The sequence below is a fragment of the Leopardus geoffroyi genome, chromosome A3 (assembly GCF_018350155.1).
Source record: "Leopardus geoffroyi isolate Oge1 chromosome A3, O.geoffroyi_Oge1_pat1.0, whole genome shotgun sequence".
NCBI lineage: Eukaryota > Metazoa > Chordata > Mammalia > Carnivora > Felidae > Leopardus > Leopardus geoffroyi.
In genome coordinates this window covers 119035221-119057156 of record NC_059336.1, presented here as the reverse complement: position 1 = coordinate 119057156, position 21936 = coordinate 119035221, and the positions used below count along the sequence as shown (strand labels likewise).

The window sequence follows — 21936 nt, the reverse complement described above, 5'->3', positions numbered from 1 at the left end:
GTACGTTTTCCTTCAGTGAAAGTGATTTTGTTGCTTTCCCCTTCCCCCGGTTTTTATGAATAATACACCTTCACTGTGAAAAACTTAAACAATATTTAAATGTCAATGAAATAAAGTAAAAGTCACCTGAAATCCCAGCACCCTCAGGCAGCTACCGTTAGCATTTGGGTGATCATCTTTATGACACACACACACACACACACACACACACACACACACACACACACTCTCACACACATGTCCATCATGTTTTAATTGTTAACGTTTTTCTTTCTTTAAAAAAAAAAAAAGACTTTTCCCCTCTCTTCCACTCCTCTGCAACTAAATGCTCCCTCCTCACCCTCTGGTAATCAGTGTAAACAAACGGATGTTTTCACCCATATTTTGCTCTCTACACATTATCGTGTATAAATGAGATACAAAGATATTTTTTGTCCTTGCACATTTTATCAGAATGGGATCCTATTATGTCTGTGTCTGTGTGTGGATGTCATGGATTACATGTATTGGAGTTCCATTTTGGTAAAATACATGATCTCTACAACTTGTCTGTCTTATTACATCTTGGAAGAAGCTTTTTTTAATTTTTTTTTTTAAGATTTTATTCTTAATTAATCTCTATACCCAACGTGGGGCCCAAATTTACAGCCCTGAGATCAAGAGTCTCATGCTTTACCGACTGAGACAGCCAGGTGCCCCTGGAGAAGCTTGAAAGCAATTAGTATAGACTTAACTTTTTAAAAATTGCATGCTAGGGGCACCTGGGTGGCTCAGTCGGTTAAGCGTCCGACTTCGACTCAGGTCATGATCTCATGGATTGTGGGTTTGAGCCCCGAGTGGGGCACAGCTCAGAGCCGGGAGCCTGCTTCAGATTCTCTCTCCCTCCCTCTCTGCCCTCTCGTGCTCTGTCTCTCAAAAATAAATCAACACTACAAAGAAATAAAAAATTGCATGCTATTCTGTGGCATGGATAATGCAATACTGTGATATAATAATAAATCTGTATTTGGTCTTCTTCCCCAGTTCTGGCACAGAGCTCCTACAACCCTTGTAAGTTCCAGATTGACCAGGGTGAGGAGAGCGTCTTTTGTTATTCATAATAAGCCTCTAGCACCAAACCTGACTTATGCTAATGAGGTGACTCTCCAGATGGGTGCTAGTTGCCACGGGAACCAGCCAGGTGATTAGAGGGTTGAACTTTCAGCCCCAACCTCCCACCCCTCCTCCTGGGAGGGAAAGGGGCTGGAGATTGAGTAAATCACCCATGGCCAATGATCGAATCACTCTTGTCTTGGTAATGGAACCACCAGAAGAACCCCCGAAGAGAGGCGTTGGGAGAGGCTTCCAGGTCAGTGAACACCTCGAGGTGTGGGGAGGGTGAAGGTGCGGCAGCTTCACGTCTCTTGCCCTTACGTGGCCCCTCTTCCGCGTGTCTTGCCCTGTTCCATGGGTCTTCCTGTGTCTCTTCCACGTGGATGATCCTGACTTGTAATAGTAAAGCGTTTCTTTGTGAGCCGTTCTAGCAAATTATCAAACTTGAGGAGGGGTTCATGGGAACCCCTGATTTGTAGTCAGGTCGTCAGGGGTAGAGGCGACAACCTGGGCCAGGTGGCTGGCGTCTGCAGTGGGGTCAGTCTTTTGGGAGTGAGCCCTCAGCCTGGGGGGTTTACACTAACGCCTGGTGCTTAGCATCAGAAGTAGCTAGAGGAACACTATTCCTTTATTTTTTTTAAATGTTTATGTGTTTATTTTGAGAGAGAGCGAGAGAGTGAGGGGCAGAGAGAAACCCGAGCAGGCTCTGAGCTGTGACCTTGGAGCCCGACATGGGGCTCGAACTCACATACTGTGAGATCATGATGTGAGTCTTAAGAGTCGGCTGCTTAACTGACTGAGCCACCCAGGCGCCCCAAACAGTTTTCCTTTAGATAGTACTGTTCCCCATTGATGGGCATTCAGTTTGTTTCCAGGTTTTTGTTGGCTTATTATCCTCCCCACGTTGCTGCGATGGGCCTCCCTTACCTTCCATCTCCTTATGTTCTCTTGCTTCTGTTTCTATGGATAGAGACCTGGGAGTGGGCTTGCCAAGTCACAGAGCTTTTCAAATTTTAATAGAGGGCTTTTCAGACTGTTCTCTAAAAGCTCGAGATCATCCATATTTGAAGCAGCAGCGGCACCCTCACAACTACCCCCAGCCCACTCCCTCCCCCAAGTCCTATCGAGGTCAGGTATCACCCTAGAATTGTTGCCAGTCTGATGGATGTGGAATGACACCTCACTGTGACTTTCATTTGCATCTTCTTGATTGCTAGAGAGATTGGACATCTTTTCATATGTTGTTGGTTATTTCAATTTGCTCTTCTGTGTCACGCTTATGGATGAGCCCATCTTTCTCTTGGTTGTATTTTTCCTATCGGTTTGTAAGACCTCATAGCTGTCATATGCACTGCATATGTTCTCTCAGGATATTTTTCTATTTCTTCTTCTTCTTTTTAATGTTTATTTGTTTTTGAGAGAGAGAGACAGAATGCAAGCTGGGGGCAGGGGAGGGTGGGCAGAGTGGGAGACAGAATCCGAAGCAGGCTCCAGGCTCTGAGCTGTCAGCACAGAGCCCGATGTGGGGCTCGAACCCATGAACCTTGAGATCATGACCTGAGCCCAAGTCGGATGTTTAACTGACTGAGCCACCCAGGCACCCCCGGCTTTTTTTTTTGTTTCTATGATATCATTTACTTTACCAATTTTTTAAACTCATATAAAGTCAGAAATGGGACTTTTCTTTTATGGCTTCTGGGTTTCCAGACTGAGTTAAAAGGGCTCCCCCACTCCTCAATTATACAAGTAGTTTCCTGGGCTTGCTTTTAATATTTTTATTGCTTTATGTTTTACATTTAAATAAATTCCAGATGGATTACAGATTGGGCTATAGGTAGGGAGCCGACCTAATTTTCTTCCAGACAAAGAGCCAGAAATGCCGGCCCCATCTATTAAGTAAATCATTTATCTCCTCCGAACTGAAATACCACTTTTGTTAAATTTAATTGAAATCTGTTACCAGGCACCTTCTTCTTCTCCTTTCATCTTTTGTCTAATCATCTGCTGACACCATACAGTTTTTTTTTTTAATTTTTTTTTTCAATGTTTATTTATATTTTGGGGGACAGAGAGAGACAGAGCATGAACGGGGGAGGGGCAGAGAGAAAGGGAGACACAGAATCGGAAACAGGCTCCAGGCTCTGAGCCATCAGCCCAGAGCCTGACGCGGGGCTCGAACTCACGGACCGCGAGATCGTGACCTGGCTGAAGTCGGACGCTTAACCGACTGCGCCACCCAGGCGCCCCGACACCATACAGTTTTAATGACAGTAATTTCTTATAGCATCTTTTAATATTCCTAGGACAGTCCTTCACCTACCCCATAGTATTCCTTTTCATAATTTTGTTGACTCTTCTCAATTCCATTATTTTCCATTTCAAAATAAACGCATTAAGAATTCTAATAGGGGGCACCTGGGTACTCAGTCAGTTAAGCGTCTCTTGATTTCGGCTCAGGTTATGATCTCAGGGCGCTGACAGTGTGGAGCCTGCTTGAGATCCTCTCTCTCCTTCTGTCTCTACCCCTCCCATGCTCATGCTCTCTCTCTCTCTCTCTCAAAATAAATAAGCTTCAAAAAAAATTTTTTAATAAAAATAAATGAATAAATAGAATTTAAAAAAATTTTTTTACGTTTATTTTTGATAGAGACAGAGCACAAGTCGGGGAGGGGCAGAGAGAGAGGGAGACACAGAATCGGAAACAGGCTCCAGGCTCCGATCCATCAGCCCAGAGCCTGACGCGGGGCTCGAACTCACGGACCGCGAGATCGTGACCTGAGCCGAAGTCGGACGCTCAACCGACTGAGCCACCCAGGCGCCTCTAAATAAATAGAATTTTGAAGAAAGAGAGCTCGTGATTCAACACCATTTTATGTCCAAATATGTATACCTTCTAAAGCCATCTGTGCACACTTTCCTCAATTGTGAAACACTAGGCTGAGGGGAGAGGAAATAAAGGACCACGAATTTGGCTTAGGTGACGGCTGGGGTTGTAGTGGCCCCACTAGAGGGGCAATATTTTTTTAAAGGTTTAATTTTGGGGGCGTCTAGGTGGCTCAGTCGGTTAAGCGTCCGACTTCAGCTCAGGTCATGATCTCACACTCTTGAGTTCGAGCCCCGAATCGGGCTCTGTGCTGACAGCTCAGAGCCTGGATGGAGCCTGCTTCAGATTCTGTATCTCCCTTTCTCTCTGTCCCTCCCCCGCTCATGCTCTGTCTTCTCTCTTTCAAAAATAAATAAAAACATTAAAAAAAAAAAAAAGATTTAATTTTAAGTAATCTCTATACCCAACGTGGGGCTCAAACTCACAGCCCCGAGATCAAGAGTCACCTGCTCTTCTGGTTGAGCCAGGAAGGCACCCCTAGAGGAGTACTATTTAGACACCTTCCTTACCATTACCAGTTAAAGGATGGAAAGGACATGTTTGCATTCTCTTTATAACATAGGTTGGAGCACCAGATAAAAGCCGATAATTGGACTCTTTTCCTTTAACACCTTTGGACTCTTTAACACTTTAACACAGAAATGTCATCTCTAAGTAAAAATTTAGTGGTATTTCTTCAGCCTTTTATTGATGTTTGCTCTATATTAAAAATGGCTTGGAACAATATCTCTGCACCTTCTGCAAAATTGCAGTTAAATATATCCGTCATGTTTCTTACTTTCCTTAGAGAGGAATCCAATAAATCCCTTCTAGAATTATCTACATAGAGAGCAGATCTGCTTTCTCTAAAGCGTCCTCTTAAATGTTCAGTTGGATGGAGGGGAGCAATGAATTATTTGGGATTCAAAAGGCTCTTCCTGGTGGGTAAATCAGGGCCTCCCTTTTATCCAGTAATAGAAAGTTTTTCCTTCCCAAACCATTTCCACTTCTGCTTGGACTGCCAGGAAGCTTAGCACTAAATGTAATTCCTATTAAGTTCTATCTTGTTTTTTTCTGATCCCCCTTTAGCAATTCTCTGTTAAATGTGTTTTGGTTTTGGTTTTGGTTTTGGTTTTGGTTTAAGTCAGCTCTATGCCCAGTGTGGGGCTTGAACTCACTTCCCAAGATCGAGAGTTGCATGCTGTACCGACTAAGCCATCCAGTTACCCCTTTCGTTTGTTTTTCAGTCAGCTTTGTTGGGGTGCAATTTACATATGGTAGACAGCCTTTTACAGTATACATTTCAAAGGGTTTGGATATACTTACATACCTGAGTCATAGGGACAGGAGTCCACACTCCAGGTCATGTCACCAGGAGAGCGTTGGTGTCAGGAGAGCATGTTAGCAGGTGGAGAGGCCTCAGATGTGGATGGGCAGGCTTCCATTCCCTGGAGAAGGTGACAGGCAACAAACAGGAAGCATGTGCCAGCCTATTGGCCACGAGATAGTAGGTCATTTACCAAACAGGGAATCAGGTACCTGATGTGCAGTCTGGGGTCCAGTCCTCAGCAGGACACCTATGTATACAAAATCTCACTTATATATACAAAAGTTGATGCTCAGTCAGGGCTTGTCAAGCAAGCACCAGGTGTCCTAATCTTGAGCATGTTGGGCTCCAGTCTTTATTTTTTTATTTTATTATTATTATTATTATTATTATTATTATTATTATTATTTTATTTATTCAGTTTACATCCAAGTTAGCTTATAGTGCAACAGTGATTTCAGGGGTAGTTTCTTTAATGCCCCTTACCCATTTAACCCATTCCCCATCCCACCACCCCTCCAGTAACCCTCTCTTCGTTCTCCATATTTGAGTCTCTTCTGTTTTGTCCCCTCCCTGTTTTTATATTATTTTTGCTTCCCTTCCCTTGTGTTCATCTGTTCTGTGCCTTAAAGTCCTCAGATGAGTGAAGTCATACGATATTTGTCTTTCTCTGACTAATTTTGCATAGCATAATACCCTCTAGTTCCATCCACGTAGTTGCAAATGCCAAGATTTCATTCCTTTTGATTGCTGAGTAATACTCCATTGTGTGTGTGTGTGTGTGTGTGTGTGTGTGTGTGTATACTACACCTTCTTTATCCATTCATCCATCGATGGACATTTGGGCTGTTTCCATACTTTGGCTATCATCGATAGTGCTGCTATAAACATTGGGGTACATGTGCCCCTTCGAAATAGCATACCTGTATCCCTGGATAAATACCTAGCAGTGCAGTTGCTGGGTCATAGGGTAGTTCAATTTTCAGTTTTTTGAGGAACCTCCATACTGTTTTCCAGAGTGGCTGCACCAGCTTGCATTGCCACCAACAATGCAAAAGAGATCCTCTTTCTCCGCATCGTCGCCAACATCTGTTGTTGCCTGAGTTGTTAATGTTATTAGCCATTCTGACAGGTGTGAGGTGGTATCTCATTGTGGTTTTGATTTGTATTTCCCTGATGTTGAGCATTTTTTCACGCGTCGGTTGGCCATCTGGATGTCTTCTTTGCCCATTTCTAAACGGGGTTGTTTTTCAGGTGTTGAGTTTGATAAGTTCTTTATAGGTTTTGGATACTAACCCTTTATCTGATATGTCGTTTGCAAATACCTTCTCCCATTCCGTCGGTTGCCTTTTAGTTTTGCTGATTGTTTCCTTTGCTGTGCAGAAGCTTTTTATTTTGATGAGGTTCCAGTAGTTCATTCTTGCTTTTGTTTCCCTTGCCTCTGGATCCAGTCTTTATTTTTAAAACAGATTTTTAATGTTTGTTTTTGAGAGAGACAGAGCATGAGCAAGGGAGGGGCGGAGAGAGAGGTAGACACAGAATCCGAAGCAGGCTCCAGGCTCTGAGCTGCCAGCACAGAGCCCGACACAGGGCTCCAACCCATGCGCCATGAGATCATGACCTGAGCCAAAGTCAGACGCTTAACCGATTGAGCCATCCAGTCTTTAGATTTGCCTTCAGGAATAGGTCCTCGGCCTGGGCTGGGGGTGGGGAGGAGGCTGGCAGGGACTGGGAACCAAGGGAATCTGGCCAGCTCTTCCGAAGAGTAGAAGGGAATAAACTGTAAGTATTTATACAAGTAATTGGGTATCTGTCATCAGTTCCAACCCCACCTCTCTTCTGGCAGAAGCAGGTGAACCAGAAAACAAGGAAATGCCAGCATTCAGGATGAATTAGGTGGGAGGACAACCGTGTGCTCCCATTGACTTGTTTCAAGATGGAGACTTCATCCCTTCTGTTGACAGTTACTCAGCAGGTGCTCCCTGCCTCTGAAGGCTCATTACCTCTTTTTGTTTAAGTAAATGAGGGCATCTCCACATTTTCAGACTCAACCACCAGGAAAAGCCCTTTGAACCCAGTCAGTCAGTTGGTCCCTGTCTCCACCCATTCATTTGTGGAAGGCAGCAGCCAGATGGGCCGGGATTGAGAGGGTGTTCTGCTCCTTTAAGCAGCCATCTGAGAAGACACTGCCTCGTCTGGGGCGCCAGTGAACAAAAAGGAGGAAGGGGGCTGCGTGCTATGGCCTGTGGAGCTATCACTCGCTCTCCTCGCCCTTGCTGCTGGCTCGGTCCTGCGGTGGGAGCTGGGGTGTCTTACCCTGGGATGGGAGACACTGGAAGAGGAGCCAAGCGGAGACCGAGTGTAACGAGCTCAGTTTTAGGTGGGATCCGTTGGAAGGCCCAGTGAGACGTTACATTAGAAGGATCCAATAGGCTGTTAGACGTACCTATTAATGGTGGTTGAATAAATGTACGAGAGACGTTAACTTGCAAGTGAATTGCCCGTCCTGGCACAGACTTCCTCAGAGCCCACTCTAGTGTATTCTGTACTACTGCCCCCTTGACCGGGGCTGTTGTGGATTCCACAGCTGGTTTATGATACAGACATTTTCACAACCAAGTAGTGCAGAGAGATTGAGTCCTGCTGCAGTCCCTTTCTCTGAGACAACTGCAGTCACTAGTTTAGTGAATAACCTTCCCAGTGTTTTATGCAGAAAGCTTGTTTATATATGTGAGTTTTCACATATGTATGTAAGTGAAGTTTATGTATAAGTGAGAGGTCATATTCATATATATTCAAATATATATGAGATCTCACCTATATACACAAAACTAGAGGCACATACCATGGGGTCTGGTTCTGTAATCTGTTTTCTCCACCCAGTGCTGTATCGTATATAACATCCCATGTCAGTACTTAAAGATGTACGTGATCCTTTTCAATGGCTGCATCGCCGTCTAGTGTGTGAATGTACCATTATTTATTGAAACAGTCCTTACACTGACACACCCTAACCTTGTGTTCAAATCATTAGCTGTTATAACAGCAGAATAATTATGTAATTATATATAATGTTATGATAACGAAACACCCTCATAATCCACTTTTGTGCAATGGTCCGATTATTTCCTAGAAGAAATTCTTAGATGTGAGACGCCCATTTTAAGTTTTCATGTAGGTTTTTAGATTTCCTTCTGGTAAGGTTGTATCAGTTTGAACTCCTATGAACAGCGTATGAGAGTGCTTCCTCCTCTCCCCGTGGGCATTATTCTCTTTTTTTCTGTGCCATTACGACAGGTGAAAAATGTAATTTTCTTGTTTTCACTCACATTTCTTGGATTCTTAATAAGACAAACGTCTTTTCGTTTGCTTATGAGCTATTTACGCCCTCCCCGTCTCCACGGATTTCCTGTTTATATTTTTTGCTTACTTTTTCTTTCTTTTTTTTTTTAAGTTTATTTTTTTGAGTGAGAGAGCATACGAGGTGGGGAGGGGCAGAGAGAGATCGGGAGAAAGAGAGAATCCAAGCAGGTCCCGTGCTGTCAGTGCAGATCCTGATGCGGGGCTCGAACCCACGAACTGAGATCATGACCTGAGCCGAAATGAAGAGTCGAATGCTTAACTGACTGAGCCACCTAAACACCCCTCCTGTGCCCATTTTTTCTATTGGAGTACTTATCTTTCTCTTAAACCATGCAAACATGTCTTAAGCAGTTTTTGTCTTTTTTTTTTTTTTTTTTAATCTTTTTATTTATTTTTGAGAGAGAGTGACAGAGCACAAGCAGGGGTGGGGCAGTGAGCGAGGGAGACACAGAATCCGAAGCAGGCTGCAGGCTCCAGGCTCTGAGCTGTCAGCACAGAGCCCGATGCGGGGCTCGAACTCACAAGCTGTGAGATCATGCCCTGAGCTGAAGTCGGACGCTTAACCGACTGAGCCACCCGCGTGCCCCAGTTTTTGTCTTTATTAAAAGTATTTTGTGGCATCTTCTGCTGTATTACAGTTTGTTGTTGTTCTATAGTCACACCTGCATCAATCTCTTCTTTTCTGGTTTCTGGCTTTGGATTATGCTTAAAAAACCTTAGCCCACCCAAAATTTATAAACATATCTTTCTGTGTTTCCTTCGAATACTCTGTCCTTTGAATTTTTATGTAAAATGCAAATCTAATCATGTCACTTCTTTGCTTGCCCTCCCAGCAAACCTTAGAGTCCACACTCTGAGTGTGTCCCATCAGGCATTGAATGGCTGGGGCTCCTGGGGCTCCTCAAATACACCAGCCATCCTGAAGGCACCCAGCTAGGTCACACCGCCCCGCTTCTGTCTGGAATGCTCAGGTTTGGCTCCCCCAGCCCCCCATGGTGCACTCCTAAGCAGCCGTCAAGACTGATGTCCAAGGCACTTCCTCTGAGGAGCAGTCCTCTATCCCACTCAGGGTGAAGTGCTTCTCCCGCCCCGCCCCCCTTCCTGGTACTGACACAGCCCTTCTCTTAACTCATATTGAACTTTTTGTTCATGCCTTTCTTTGCACTCCAAACTTGGGAGCTCGTCGGGGGTTGGTGCAGTATTTGGCACTTAGCATAGTACCACGTAGGTGCTACGAGTGTCTCTGTGATCCTATTGGCAACTTACAAGCTCAGTATGCTGACAGGGCGGAGGCCAGGAGACCAGTTAGAAGTATCCAGGTCATAGTGATATCATCTTAATGCAGGTAGATGATAGGGCCCGAACCGAGGCAGTTGGTTCGGAGAAAAAAGAAAACGTAAGTGGGGCGCCTGGGTGGCTCAGTCGGTTAAGCGGCTGACTTGATTTCTGCTCAGGTCATGAGCTCGCGGGCTCGAGCCCCACGTCAGGCCCTGCTGACGTTGCGGAGCCTTGCTTGGCATCCTCTGTCTGCTCCTCTCTCGCTCACACTCTCACTCTCAAAATAAATAAATAAACTGAAAAAAGAGAGGGAGGATGGATAAGGAACAGATTTAGTAGGTAGAACTGGCAATGCCTGAGTAGAGTGTTTTGTCTCAAGTGTCTCCTAAGTGTTCAACGCACGAGTGAATCAGAAGGTTAGCCCATTAGCGCAGTCCAGACCTTTTGATCCTTGTATTATTTGGTGTTTCGAATTACGTCTACTCCTTTTCCCTTCCATGAAGCTGTGTGACCTTGACTAGTCATTACCTCCAGTCACTGGCTGTCAAGTGGAGACAGCCCCTCATCTCCAAGAGCAATTGTGAGGTTGTTTCCATTAAATGCCATGTGTTAAGAGCCTTAGCACACTGAGTAGCATTTAGTAGGCGTTGGTTTCCTGCTCCTGCCATCTCCTTACCTTGATTGGGTCAGTTGCCATCTTCTGACTGATCTAAAGGGTTCCTAGAGAGGGAAGCTGAAATCGGCTTTCGTTCCTGGGCGTCCATAAAGCACAGGCATGCCCCGACAGCTGGTCTCCATCTGTCCACACCAGCTCTCTGCTCTGCTCTGCTCTGTTCGCCCGTGCTTCCGTTCTTACTGTCTTCCCCAGTCTGTTCTCCCTTTCCTCCGGAGAACCCACCAGCATTCAGTCCTTTCTCGGCCCTGCTCCTTTTCTATTCCGTAGGCACCACCAGTTTAGCCCACCATATGCTCATGCCCGGATTCCCATAGTCCCCGTTCTCTCGGCCTCCACTCAACCTGTGCCAGGCAAACAAGCGGGGAGATCAGCCCCCAAACCACGTGCTCATCTCCTGACCAGACTCAGGATCCTGCTCTCCGTGCTCCAAGTCATCCTGGGCCACATGGGTCTCATTCAGAAGGCTGGGCCTCTTGCTCTGTGCTCCTTGACCTCATACCCTGGCTCCCCAAGCTGCTTGCTCAGCCCCGTCTGGCCTCTTGGCCCCAAGGCAGTTCGTCTGCCGGCTGTGCCGAGCCCATACCTGCTTATTCTGCCTCCTGTCTTGTTTTCAGCCCGGCCAACGCCAGCTTTGTTCCTCTGCCCTAAGCTTTGTACCAAACGCCCTCACAACCAGCATGGAACTCTTCTTTGGAGAAGCCTTCCTTCCTGTTGCTAACAGCCCCTCACTGTGGCTAACCCTTTGTGCACAGAGACTGCTCCTTACCCCGCTCTCTCTGCCAACCCTCGCTTCCTTCAGCTAGCATTTAATGAGCGCCTCTGCATGCCGAGCCCTTAGAAGGATAAAGTGAAGCCTGGGCTCTGCTCTCAAGGAGCTCCAGTCTAGTACGGATGAATTCCAACCCACGGTCTCCTCCGCTATAAAATGGGGATAATAATGCCGAACCACCTCACAGGCGGTTGTAAGATTTCTATGAAATTATGTGGGAGCCTGACACACAAAGAGCTCAGTGGTAACGATGGGCTGATGGTGCTGACATCCACTTCACAGCTGAGAAGACGGGTGTGGAGCAGTTAGTCACGTGGCTAGAGGCGCAAAGGCAAGTTCAGGGCTCCTGGCACTGCTCTACCCATCCCCCGCTCCATTTCCTCTTCCTGCCCCCTTTGCCCTTTGCTTCCCCATTTGCTCCTGTTGGCTGCTGTAAAACAGGCCACTGAAATGCAGACACAGGCTAGTGGCCTCACTGCCCCAGTTGAGGGAAGCTGATTATATTCACCCCAGGCCTGCCTTCAAGCCTCCTGGGAGTGCCCGCCCGGCCTGCCACTCCAGGCAGGCATGGTGCTTCCCACACAAGCCTGGGGGCATCACCCATGAGAATTTGGCTCCCATGGGAGATGATGGAGCTCACAGTGGTTCCCCGCCTTCTGCCCATCTCCCCAAGGTTGGGCTCCATTAGCCATGTATTGCTACAAGCACTGGGGAGATTTGCTCTTCAGGCTCCGGGGATTCTGGGTTAAGAAAAAAGTACCTCTTCACATTAGTGATGGAGGTGAATCAGGTCCATAAGAAGGCAGCTGGCAGCCACAGGCGCAGGAAGGAGGATGTCATTGCCTGGGCGGAAGCGTTATTGGTGAAAAGTCAATGGCAGGTGAAAGCACTTCATTTGGGGGAGAGAGCTGGAAACACATCTGCGGCACAAGATGAAATGTGCGGTACCTCTTTGAAGGAGTCTCACATCACAGAGAAAAAAGTCTGTGTCGTTCTAAAATCTATTGGAGTCAAAGGAAGGAAGGAGATTGGTTTGTCCTAAAGCCCAGTCCTTTTAGGAAATTTCCCTGGAGGTGGCAGGATGATGGCAAGATTTCCTGAAAAGAAAAGGAAACATTTTTTGCACCTTATTTCAATTTTTTTCCTAACAGTATAAAACAATTCATGTAGTTTTAAGTTACCATTATTATTTTTCATTATAAGATCTATATAATATTATACAGGAAGTTTGAAAAATTAGAGGAGTAAGATCACCTATAATCTCATAAACACAAACCTCGTTATTTATTCTCACCTGGTCTGTTGTTTTTTTTTATTATTTTTTTAATGTTTACTTTTGAGAGAGAGAGAGAGAGAGACAGAGCATGAACAGGGGAGGGTCAGAGAGAGGGAGACACAGAACCTGAAGCAGGCTCCAGGCTCTGAGCTGTCAGCACAGAGCCTGACGCGGGGCTTGAACTCACAAACCGCGAGATCATGACCTGAGCCAAAGTCAGACACTTAACCGACTGAGTCACCCAGGCACCCCTCACCTGGTCTGTTTTGTGTGTGTGATATTTTTACATAATTGTAGTAACACATTGCATATCATTCCGTATATTGACATGGAGTTCTTTTTTTTTTTTTAATTTTTAAGAGTTTTATGAGATACATACAGAAGAGCACAGAAAATGTCTAATTTAAAGAGTCATTTAAAGCAAACACCTGTGTAACTCCCACCCTTTTCAACTGAAAGACTAGAACATTTGCAGCTCTCCAGAAGCTTTCCCCACCAGGTGCCTCTGCCCAAACACAGCCCCTCCCTACCCTCCAGAGATAACCACCCACCCTGACTTTTATAATAATCCTTTCTTTGGTTTCTCTTCTTTCTTCAACTTTATGCCTAAACACTGTAGCTCACTTTTGCCTGGTTTTGAAAGTTCTTAAGGACTTACACTGTATTTACTATTTTGTCTCTTGCTTTTTCCTTCAGTTGTTGTTGTTGGGGAGATGTTATATATGGCGGTAGTTAGTTCATATCAAGTTTTAGTTTAAAAGGGATAAATAAATAAATAAATAAGAAAAGGTAGAATTTTTGTGTATTTTCACTTAGTATCTATCCCAAATCTAGAGTTTATCAGGTAGCCCAGGTTTGGGACACTTTTTATTTTATTTTATTTTATTTTACTATTATTTTTTTTTTATTTTAGTTTTTTGAAGTAGGCTTCATACCCAGCGTGGAGCCCAAGGTGGGGCGTGAACTGGCGACCCTGAGATCAAGACCTGAGCTGAGATCAAGAGTTGGATGCTTAACCCACTGAGCCACTCAGGTGCCCCAACTTTTCTTTGATTTGATTTTATGTTTTAAGATTTTATTTCTAAGTAATCTCTACACCCAGTGTGGGGCTCGAACTCACCACCCTGAGACCAAGAGTTGCGGGCTCCACTGACTGAGTCAGCCAGGTGCCCCTGGGATACTTTTAGTTAGGAAAACGCATTCTTTTCTCCTGCTTTTACACCCCCCACCTGAGAATGGGGGTCTCAGACAGAGAAGAGTCGTTCCCCACTCTCTGGCAGCGGCCGCTGGCCTCTCCGTCCTTTGGCTGGCGTTCTAGGAAGCAGCCACTCTGGAGGCCCTTGAGCTGCAGCTGGTCTCCTTCCAAGAGAGCTGATGGAATTATTTCTGGGGCCTGGAGACAGCTGGTGAGAGCCTGGAAAGCACAGCAGGGCTGAGGAATCTGCCAGAAGGCCCGCCTGGGGAAGGGCTATGCTGGCGATGGTGACTAGCAGTCACAAGAGCCTGGTGTTTTCTGGCTGAAGCCTCAGTCCGGAGGTTGGGACCCTTGTCTCCAGCGTGTTTACACCTCCCTGACTTTCGTCCGGGGCCCTGGAGCAGCTAGCTGGGCTCACGGGTGGGGATGGACTCATATTTACTGGTATTTGCTGGTACTCGGTCTCCCCCAGCCTCAAACGAAAGCCCCCTGACCTCAGTGAGCAGGCGAGCCCTTGAAAGGAGCAAGGGCATGGGCCGCGTGCACCTGGTGCCCCACGGCCGGCCTGTTCTGTCGCGGCGCCATGCCCGCCTGCAAGCACTCAGCTTCCCCTTCCCACAACTGCCCGGTTTCTCGCACAGCTAACCTGGAACAGGCGGTCTGTGGCTCCATTGCTTACCACCCTCTTGGGCTAATCCTTTGGAATTTCACTTTTGCCCTCCGTGCCCTGATGCACGTGGCCACGCTGCACCAGGCCAGGTCGGATGAAGCCACGGAATTAAGACTTCTTGCTCGATCTTAGCCTGAGGACTCCCCCCAAGTGGGTCCGCGTACACCTTCCCCAGAAGCCAGGCCCACCTCTTGGGCTTCACTATAGCAGCTCCTTTGTCTTTGTTTGCTTGTGTGTTTGTTTTTAACCCTTCTTAAGAAGAAGCCTTTGTTCATCACACTCTCACCCATCTTATGGACAGATGGGTCCTCTTTGCCTGCCTGCCCTCCCAGTGTGGCCCGGGTGCTGGACTCTTATGGCTGACGGCTACCGGCTGAAGGGTCCAGCGTGACTCGGGGTGGGCATAACATCGGCCACAGCCTGTCCAGCCTCTGCCCTTTGTGTGCTACCCTTCAGCCTGACTGGCCCTTCTCCCTGCCTCCAGGTCCCCCCCTAGTCCCTGGAGATGCCTAAGCCCCAGATCCCCCTTTTACCTTCCTTTTACCCAGTTCTCCTTCCCTGTGGCTGGGTTCCGCCTCCAGAATCCCTCAAGACATTTTGCACAAAACTCCTAGGTGACCCAAACCAGGCCCACCACTCAGACCAGCCCTTGATGCTGACAGTGGCCTAGTTGGGAGAGGAATTCAGGAAGAGTCTCAGATTTCTGGGTGGGCCATTGGGAATGATGCAGCTGGTTTTGGAAAGGTTGAGGGCATGTGCCTGTGGAACATGCTAGTGGAATGGTCAGTGGGCATTTAGATGTTAAAACGCACTCACATCCTCATTATTAGCATGGAAGAGGTTCCAGATTCCTGCTTACCTTAGAAAGGACGGTACTAAGTGATGAAGAAGTCCGTCGTCATAAGGCAGGTGAAGTGTGATCCTGAGATGTTGGGGAGAGGAGGTCATGGGGTGGGAACAGCTGTGATCTTGTCTTTTTTATTTTTCCTTGTCACCTAATTGTTATTGATCATTAGTCCATACAAATTAACTGGGGAAGTGGTTATGTCTGAGGGTGGGGTTGGTGGGTGGGACGAAAGAGGTGTGGGGACTTCAACAGTAGTGACAATGGTGAATTCACAGGTGTGTGTCACTTTTCTTTATACCTGACACGTATGTTAGAACTACTGTTTTAAATCTACTCAAGAGTCGATAAAGCCAATTAAGAATGATAAAATTGGGGCGCCTGGGTGGCGCAGTCGGTTAAGCGTCCGACTTCAGCCAGGTCACGATCTCGCGGTCCGTGAGTTCGAGCCCCGCGTCAGGCTCTGGGCTGATGGCTCAGAGCCTGGAGCCTGTTTCCGATTCTGTGTCTCCCTCTCTTTCTGCCCCTCCCCTGTTCATGCTCTGTCTCTCTCTGTCCCAAAAATAAATAAACGTTGAAAAAAAAAAAAAAAAAAGAATGATAAAATTATACGGCTTTCATATTAGTTAAGAATTATTTAGTGCTGTATTATTTAGAAAGGCAGTTTACTAAACACTTAAATGTATTTAACTTACAGCCTTGGCTGTTTCCCACTCACCTTAAACTTCCCTTTGTGGCTTTTGTGTTCTGTTGAATCTTTCATTTGTTCTCATTTATCATCTCAAAGAGAATCCCCTTCCAGTACCGTCCCAGAATGCTATAAGGGCAATGCCCCGCCCCCGCACACCTGTCCCCAACCCCCCTTTAGGGTCGGCTTTCCCCCTGCTCTGTTTCTCTTTCCTATATGCTGATCAGAAGAAGAAAAGCAGCTGTGTATTTTTTTTTGTCTTCTAACCACTGCCACGCATTGCCTTTTGATCCTTTGGCAAATGTTAGCTGCTTGGAGCAAAGGAAAAGCCACATCATTCAGCGTAGCCCCAGTGACCAGAACTGGCTTCTCCTTCCCCTCCAGTTAGCACTCCATTTACCATTAGGGTTGGCTGAGTAGGTCCTTCATGTCACAAGGTGGATGTGTAGCTCTTGCTTTGCACATCCCTTCATATCACAGTGACCGAGCGTCTGTAAAATCACACATTCTTCTTTGGATTTGACCGAAAGAGGACATGTGAGTCTTAAACCAAGGCCTATTAAAAAGAAAATACATATGGGGCACCTGGATGGCTTAGTTGGTTAAGCGTCCGGCTGTTGATGTCGACTCAGGTCATGATCTTGAGGTTTGTGAGATCGAGCCCTGCGTCGGGCTCTGTGCTGACAGCGCAAAGCCTGCTTGGGACTCTCTCTCTGTCCCCCTCTCTCTCTGTCCCTCTCTCAACATGAATAAATAAACTTAAAAAAAAAAAAAAGCCAAGAGAACATGACCTGAGCCAAAATTAAGAGTTGGACACTTAAGGGACTGAGCCACCCAGGCACCCCTTTAACAAGTTAGTTTTAAAGTCTTTATGCAAGAAGGATCCCCTTGGCACCCTTCTGGCCCCATGTGTCTTTGTCGAGCCCCAGAGTCCCCCGGCATCCTCCAGCTGAGCTGCTGGCAGGAGGCAGCTGTGCAGGACAGACCTTGCAGACTCTCCTTGTCTCGCACCTCCCTGCAGGCACAGGGGAGCTGGGAAAGGTGATGACAGACCCAGGCAATTTCAAGACACAGTGTTGGGGTTGGCATTTCCTTGGCAGGGCTAACCCTGTGCGCCTTTTAGGAGCATGGGCTTGTGTGCATTTCATGAGTGAGAAGCAGCAGCTGCCATAACCTTGACTGTCCACCCGGCAGGATCCCCCCGCTGTGCAGTTCTGCACTGGAACAGCTTACAGCACTAAGCGGGGCAGAAGGATGGGCGGTGCAGGAAATTTTCCTTTATCCAACAAGACAGTTATTAGATAGCAAATAGCAATTATTGTCACTGTTTTAAACATAAAGAGGCTTTCTCAGGAAAGACTGCACTCCCAGGTTAGACAGGGCTGTTTCCCCAGCTTGCACATCACCTTGTCTCTGCCCCAGCACTGGCTCAGGAGCATGAGGAATCCATGCCACGGAATTAGGAAATTGGGGAATACAAGCTGCATACAGTTGGATGAATCTTGGCATATCAAAGATATCCACCATCTTGCCGTGGAAGGCATCGTTGCTTCCCCAGATATGTTGTAGAATTCCTCAGATCTCCACATTTGCGGTTTACCGGCCCCCCTGGTGGTGCTGGACTGCTTCCCTTCTATTCAAGGTCACCGTTGGTAAAGTCCGGGGACTGAAGGGAGAGTCAGGGTAGACTTGATGAATCTATGCAGCTCTAGAATTCCATAGTTCTGATTTATTCCTTCTAATACCGTTTGACTATCTGGCATTTTTCCATTTCTGCCTGGGAGGACAGCCATGTGGTTTGAATTCTTTCATTTGCATAGACAACATAGCTGGGTGATCAGAGTTGTTGGTTAGACAAATGGGAATGTGGAATACCGCCAGAAGTCCTTAAAGGAGGTGACATCTATTTTAAGGCACAGTTGTCATTTAATGATGATTTTGATGATAATGTTCATTTCTAATGTAGTATCTTAGCTTAGGCCGCTATAATAAAAATACCACAGACTGGCTTAAACAACAACAAATTATTCCCCACGGTTCTGAAGACTAAGAAGTCCAAGATCAAGGTGCTGGCCAATTTGTTTCTTGGTGAGGACTCACCTCCCGGCTTGCGGATGACTACCTTTCTCTCTCTGTCCTCACACGGGGTGGGGTCCCAGGCAGGAGATGGAGAGAGAGAGAGAGGGGTGGGGGAGAGAGAGAGATCTCCTGTCTCTTCTGATGAGGGCCCCAACCTCATGACCTAATTCCCTCCCACAGGCCCTAGCTCCAGATACTATCATGTTAGGGATTGGGACTTCAACATATGAATTTTGGGGGTGATACAAACATTCAGTCCACAGCCTATATGGCAAGCCAGTGGGCCAGACATGGGCTCTGTCTATGCAGTAACTGTGTTTGGAATAAATGAGTGATTTGAAGCATCACAAGTAAGTAAATCTGATGCTGACCATGACCATGGATAAGAATGTTTTCTGAATATACTGCCCCCGCCAGAACAGAGGGAAAGACCGCCATAGCCCGTGGCACAATTGTGCTCAAAGCTTTTCCCTTCTGAGGGATTCTCCTAAGGGAGCCAAGGTATATTCCCCACTCACCCACCCCCTTACCCCATTATGTTCACGAACTCGTCTGTACACAGACAGAAGGCTTGCTGCAGAAAAAGACGCCAGAACATCTTTTCTTCCGTTTAGTTTAGCAAAGACTAGCAGGGAAATCTGTGGGAAGGTGGCGCTAATGAGGTTACTGGGGGAGGTGAGAAGCATAATGAGTGTCAACCGTCAATGGTGAGGGAGACTAGGTGGGATGAGGCATCTTGGCCACGTAGACAATTTGGAAATCTAAAATTGGGGGGGGAGGATACTGGTGTAGCAAGACAGTCTCACCATCAATCATCACACAGCCGGCTCACTCACTCACAGCTCTGGTCTCTGGTACACGGGTCAGAGACACCCAGTTTAAATCAATACCTGTGGGGGTGCCTGGGTGGCTCAGTCGGTTGAGCATCCTACTTCAGCTCGGGTCATGATCTCACGATCCGTGAGTTCGAGCCCCGCTTTGGGCTCTGTGCTGCCAGCTCAGGGCCTGGAGCCTGCTTCGGATTCTGAGTCTCCCTCTCTCTCTGCCCCTCGCCCGCTTGTGCTCTGTCTCTCTCTGTCTCAAAAATAAATAAAAACATTTAAAAAATTTTTTAAAAATCAATACCTGCTAATTTTTTTTTAATGTTTATTTTTGAGAGAAAGAGAGACGGAGCGTGAGCAGGGAGGGGCAGAGAGAGAGGGAGACACAGAGTCCGAAGCAGGCTCCAGGCTCTGAGCTGGCAGCACAGAGCCCGACGCAGGGCTCGAACCCATGAACTTCAAGATCATGACCTGAGCCGAAGTCAGACGTTTAAACGACTGACTGAGCCACCCAGGTGCCCCTAAACCAATATGTGTTAACTTTGTTTTCAGGTTTTTAGACAAGAAGTATATCCTCTACATTTTAGTTGCTCTGTAACACAATTTGTGTCTCTCTCACCCACTAGAGAGAATGAAATTAGAGTATTTTTTTAAAGTTTATTTATTTTGAGAGAGAAAGAGAGAGGCAGAGAGAGAATCCTAAGCAGGCTCCGCACCATCAGCGTGGAGCCCAACATGGGGCTCGAACTCACGGAACCGTGAGATCCTGGCCTGAGCCGAAACCAAGAGTCAGACCTTAACCAACTGAGCCACCTAGGTGCCCCAATTAGAGTATTTTAGTGCACACAAATGTTCATTTTAAAAAGACAATCTCTGAAAGCATCACGGACAGGGAGTGAGTATACTAAGGAACCGTGCTATGATATTATCCAAACACGACAGCACAGCCCTAGAGTGTTCTGAGGCCTCAGTCGCCCAAAAAGGCTGAAGGCCCGCAGGCAGTTCTGATGACAGCAGTCCCTAGTCTGAAGCCGAAAGTCTGCCAGAGGGTGGGGGAAGGAGCTCAGAGCATCCACCGAAGTGGCTCCACCAGGCGGCTTGAGATCCAGGCTCTGGGTCGCACGGCCTCCATGTTGGCATATGGCGCATGGTCAGGGATGTCGGCTCTTGTGTTAGTCTGCTCAGGCTGCCACAACAAAATACCACAGACTGCAGGGCTTATACAATGAAATTTATTTTCTCACAGTTCTGAGGCTGGAAGTCTAAGAACTGGAGGGTGTCAGTGTGGTAGGTTTCTGGTGAGAACTCTCTTCCTCCCTGGTGGACAGCTCCTTTCTTACAGGGCCTTTTTTCAGCGCTTATGCAAAGCACATGGGGGTGGTGGGTTGGGGACTCAGCCCTCTGGTGTCTCTTCTACTAACCTTGTGGGGTCAGGACGGCACCTTATGACTTCCTTTAGCCTTAAAATTTTGCTTAGGGGCTCATCTCCAAACGCAGCCACACTGGAGGTTAGGGCTTTAGCGTATGAATTTTGGAAGGACACAAACTTTCGGTCCACAACAGCTCTAGACAAGTGTCTGGCTTTCAATCCCTGCTTTGTTACAAGCTAGCTATGTGACCTTGAGGACGTTTCTTTAACTTTCTAAACCTCAGCCATCTCTGTGGCAGTAATGGGGCAATAATGGTATCTACGTCAGAGCGTTGAAAGATCAGATAAGATCATGTGTGTGACAGGTTTGGTGAGGGCCCAGTGTACAGGAGGTGTGCACTAATTGTTAACATCATTAACAGGGTCCTCCACGTTCTGAGAATGAGTTCCCTCTAAAGGTATCCTGGGAATCCAGTCCCTTCAGAGCTGGGTTAACCTTCATGGATTTCTACAAGGAAGATGAAAAGACAGGTTGGGTCGGGGACCCAACCCAAGGGTTCTAGAGAAAGGATTGAGTGTTACAGTTGGTAGTAGCTCAACCGCTCCTCCCATAAAGGAGGCATCGGGAGGAACTGAGCCCTCCACCTGAATGAAGGGTCACATTGGATGCCTCTGGCTTCTTTTTAGCTTTAAAAAAAAAAAAAAAAGCTTCTCAACATAACTTCTCAGGTTATGCAAGGTAACCCAAGTTTATTGTATATAGTTTGAAAGTACAGAAAACTATAAATAACATAAGAATCACCTGTAACTCTTCTATCCAGAGCGAACTCTAATGACCTTTCTTTAAACTCAGATAGACCTGACTATGAACCCGATCCTTCTCCTGGAGTGGTGTAGCCTTTAATTTCCAAAACTTGTGTTTCCTCCTCTTAAGATGGGGCTAATGTTTCTGCCTCGTTCCCACTTCTCAGGGTTGCCCCGTGGTTGAATGCATGGAAAATGCCAGACACGGGGTGTTAGCTTACCAAGAGCTATTCCTCTCGTTTCTCTTGAAGAAGATACCCTTGGCTTTTGACAACAGCATCAAAGCTAGGACAAGAATCCCCAGTAATTTATTATCGCATCGCCCTTCAAAGTCCCGACCCTCCAGGTATATACTCTGAAGTATGTGTTCTAGATTAATAAGCAAGTCAATATTCTCATTTACAACACTGACATAAACAATTTGCCAGCATAAATATTCCTACTTTTCCTCTTACCCTAAAGTAGCTTTAAAAGGTGAGGATTATATATTTGCACAGAGGGCTGGGGCGGGGGGGTGTCTTCTTTCGGCCTCCCCTACCACCACCATCACTTCCCTCTTCTAGTGCAAACTGAGAAGGTGCGTCTCTTCTTTCGTGGTCACACTTGGCCTTGACTTCGTAATGAGAGAGAGGGAGATTGCATCTCTTAGGCTCTCCGGGCTTCCTTTGGCCAGAGTGCTTATGTCCATCACCTGAGAACAAACTCATTTCCTAGTTGCATATTAAATTAAAACTCCAGTTTTCAGGTTTTAGGACAAAAGATCTGAAATAATGTTCAGCTTCTTCCCAGCTTCAGGCAATAAGCTTGTGGCCGGGACGGTCC

The 21936-nt window shown here is 46.7% G+C and overlaps 1 protein-coding gene across 3 annotated transcripts in view; it reads left to right on the top strand.

Moving 5' to 3' along the window:
* DPYSL5 (dihydropyrimidinase like 5) overlaps positions 1-21936 on the top strand; it is a 102109-nt gene that overhangs the window by 18587 nt on the left and 61586 nt on the right. The window contains exon 1 of one of the 3 annotated variants that reach the window (XM_045447450.1): positions 13629-13677. The exons of the other annotated variants lie outside the window; for them this stretch is intronic. The gene's annotated coding sequence lies outside the window, so the exon portion shown is untranslated. Of the gene's footprint in view, positions 1-13628; positions 13678-21936 lie in introns of those variants that run through there. 3 annotated transcript variants of the gene reach the window in all.